Raw genomic sequence first — 3,622 nt, 5'->3', positions numbered from 1 at the left:
AAAAAGGAATTTATTGATTTAAAAACTATTTATATGGCTTCCAGTAAAGAAAATAGTCCGTTCCGTCTCTACGGTTAGAATCCTGCTTCCATGGCAATGCTCTGTTTTTCACGGACCTTCGCGGGGTTTAACCAGACAGTTACACGCCTTTCACCAATCAGATGTATCACTGTGGGATTGTGGGATTGTTCAGGATTGTGGATAATGAAGTTCTTATCCAAGACATCGCGAATAAAAGGCATTTATCTCAAAACAAGATTAGTGCCCCATAAGTTAGAAAAGTTAGAACTTTTGGCATTTATATGAGCATATACAATCGCTTAGTACAGCCGTAGCTGGTTTTAAGTCTACAGCCACAGCTGGTTTTAAGTCTACCATGTATGGTTACGTTTTAAGTCTACCATGTATGGTTACGTTTTTATGGCGTATACCCCAACTGTCAATGGAGAAATTGTATTGAATTCTTACTTCCGGCACCGGCTATGGGCGGGACTGTGATGCTCTATATCTGTGTATCCATCAATAATCCATTCCTATTTAGGTAAAAGAGTGAATTGTGTTTCACAATGGTTTTAGGGCGCAAGTGCCTTTTGAAATATACACTTTCACAGTTCATATGAAGTAAATTCATACTAAACTTCATTCTGTTAATGAATACCCACCCAGCACCAGACGTCCTTTGGACGTTGTTTTTTGGGCTAAATCAAGTCGGCCCGTCATGGCCTTCATTTAGCCCAAAAATAGACGTTTAAATTTGGGCTTTGTTTGGTGGGTCTGATTTGGTCCGAAATTGAATGGAATGCATCTAATGTCAACCCTGTGTAGAGCTGACAAAGGTGGTCGTTTCTCAGCAGTTATGTACAATGGCGCTGGCTCAACGCATTGTGTTCCCATTTCAGCTGTTGATGGCTTCGGGTTGAGTTGAGATTTTGACGCGTAGTTGTGGTCAGAGGCAGTTGGATCCTCCCATTGTGTTTCTGCATCACAGGTCTGTGTGTTTGTGTGTGTGTGTGTGTGTGTGTGTGTGCTTTTGTTTATATTACATTGTGGGAACCAAATGTCCCCACAAGGATAGTAAAACCTGAAATCACCTCCATTGTGGGGACCAGCCAGCGGTTGTTGGAGAAATCCATCTATCACATACATAAGCTCTAGGTTTCAATGGTGCAAAATGAGAAAAACGAAATGTAGGTAATAGGTCAGCTGAATTGGTTATGAAAAGACGGCCTTGGAAAGTAGCTAAGAAGAAGCTTGTCCTGAGATAACATTGATGAGAAAGTAAAAGCTTGTGGAAAGTAACTAGAAGAAGCTTGTTCTGAGATAACATTGCTGGGAAAGTAAAAGCTTGTCCCGAGATGACATTGTTGAGAAAGTACCCAGAAAACATATGATTTTTTTAAAATAACGCATGCGCTGAAGGTTGCCCACACTTAGAAGTAGGCCAAGTGGGTAGTAACTTCTAATGGTGGCAAGGAGGAGCAACCACTAAGAGATAGTGTGAAGACCACTAATTGGACATTTGGAGATAAGAAAAAGTATAACCGTGTAAACCAGCCATGTAGAAATCAGATGCGTAGCTAACATCTCACTTTGTTGAATGCTCAATAAAGTTGCTTCTTCTGAGACCTGAAACTTTGACTCTGCTAGAACTTCTTTGAAACCTTAACCAGACTTTGAAGACTTAGAATTTTCTACAACACGGTCCCCATGAGGGGAATGGGTTAATAAACATACTAAATTATATTTTTTTGAAAATGTAAATGTAACCCTGTTAATTTTGCCCCAATAAAGTCCTGAAATGACCTTTAATGCAAACACTTAACTAGAGTAAAGTGCAATATCTAGTTCGCCACTAGGTGGCAGTGCACAATGAAACGCTCTTCTTCTGCTGTTTTCTGTCATTCGTTTTTGCCTTAAAAAAAGCCTGGAAAAACGGGAGCCAGAGCAAAAGTAAACATTAAGATTGAAATTGATTTATAAAACGAAATATATCCTCGAGGTTGAACTACATTGAAAATTAGACGACACCTGTTGTAAAACAAAGTTATCTCGGTGAGTGAAAACTATCATTTTGTGTTGATTAGCTTGAAGCTAAAATGGTGAAATGACTAAAAAGGTTTACATTTCAATGTTACAGTGGATTACAGTGGATTAAAACAAAAAAAACAGTCTGGCTATCTACAATAGCAGTGGATGTTACCCCACAGGTACATTTTGTTGTATTCTAATTTTGGTACAATGAAAAATGCATTTTGAAAGGAAATTATTTTGTTTTGAGTCAAGTATGTCAATTTTGAGTTACTATGCTATACTGTACTTTTGGTTGTCCAATTTCATTTCATTGATTTTTATTTTTATTTGTATTATTGAACATATGGACTTTTAAATGATGAGAAGATGGAAAAAGGACATTTAGCTGAACATTAGTTAATTTTCTGCACATTTTTGTGTAGACTGGTTTTTTTTTAGGTTTCTTCTGGTCCCGGATCCCTAGTGTTCTTTCCACCGAAGTTGGATTCTTTTCTGTTCGCCCTGGTGCCTGGTTCTCTGGTCCACTGCCTCAACTAACAGCGCTGCAACGGTTCCATTGGGTGGTTTGATATGGACGCTAAGTATTGAAGGGGTGGTTGGACAGTTAAAATATTTGAGTGCACTCAAGGGTAACTAATTTTCCTTTGAAAGATTTTTTCTTTTTGTTTTGTTTCATGAGATCTCAAAAGTTGTGGTTGATTTGCTAACATGAATGTTACTAATGCTGTGTGAATTGAACCAAATATTGAATTTTGAATAAGAAAATAAGGAAAATAAATTGAATAAGAACTACATTCAAACTTTAATATATTGTTTCGTGCTTCCTTTGGAGTGGAATCTATGAGTCTTTTGACCATATGATTAGTACATAACCAACCTCCTCATCGAATCTAGATTTAGATAACTCCTATAATAGGTTCTTAGCCTGCCTATAAGCAGAACTACGACGGTAGGGTTACAATTGTGGCGAGCCAGCCAGGAGGTTGTTACAGTGTGTAAAATAGACTCCACCCCAAAGCTGAAGTACACTAAGATCGCATTACTGCAAAATGGATCTTTGCAATCAGTTTAATGTGCATGGGCCTAGTTGTCTATATGTCACAGGCATAGACGAATCCTATTCTGATGATAACATTACAGAGTTCTTTAAAGTTAACGGGGACATTAAGAAAGTAGTCAGAGTTCCGAACGACCCAGAACAACCCCGAGGCCGTGCACTCATTGAATACACAGCAGAGCAAACAATATCCAGACTCGACCCAGTACAACTAGGTAGCCTGCCCAGTCCCAATGATCCAGCAGTTACCTGGTGTGTCAAGACAGTCCGTGAGCTATGCCAAGAAGAACTAGGACGAGAACTCGCTCAGAAATGTTTAGCTGAATTGAGCTCTCTTGCTGAAATTAGTAAAGCTGGCTTTTGGGAAGCATTGCAAAGTGAACTGCAGAGTGCCCAGCCCCAGACAGAACTTGCCCCTCCGCAAAGCCCAGATACTCGGCTACAGCCCCCTGAAAATCCTGTTGCTGTCTCCACAAATGGTAGCAGTGCAGATGGTGATATGCAAACCAACAATGATATTGCTGACCCATTTGA

General features: G+C 39.3%; 1 long non-coding RNA gene across 1 annotated transcript; it reads left to right on the top strand.

Moving 5' to 3' along the window:
- The first annotated feature begins 1,866 nt into the window (after window positions 1-1,866).
- LOC307003087 lies at window positions 1,867-2,991 on the top strand. The gene is made up of 3 exons (XR_013798616.1): window positions 1,867-2,052; window positions 2,138-2,207; window positions 2,454-2,991. It is a non-coding gene; the product is annotated as an uncharacterized lncRNA (long non-coding RNA).
- The last annotated feature ends 631 nt before the right edge of the window (window positions 2,992-3,622 follow it).

This window comes from Phoxinus phoxinus, assembly GCF_949152265.1.
Source record: "Phoxinus phoxinus genome assembly, chromosome: 8".
Lineage (NCBI taxonomy): Eukaryota > Metazoa > Chordata > Actinopteri > Cypriniformes > Leuciscidae > Phoxinus > Phoxinus phoxinus.
The sequence above is the reverse complement of the archived record's forward strand: the minus strand, read 5'-3'. Positions and strand labels throughout refer to the sequence as shown.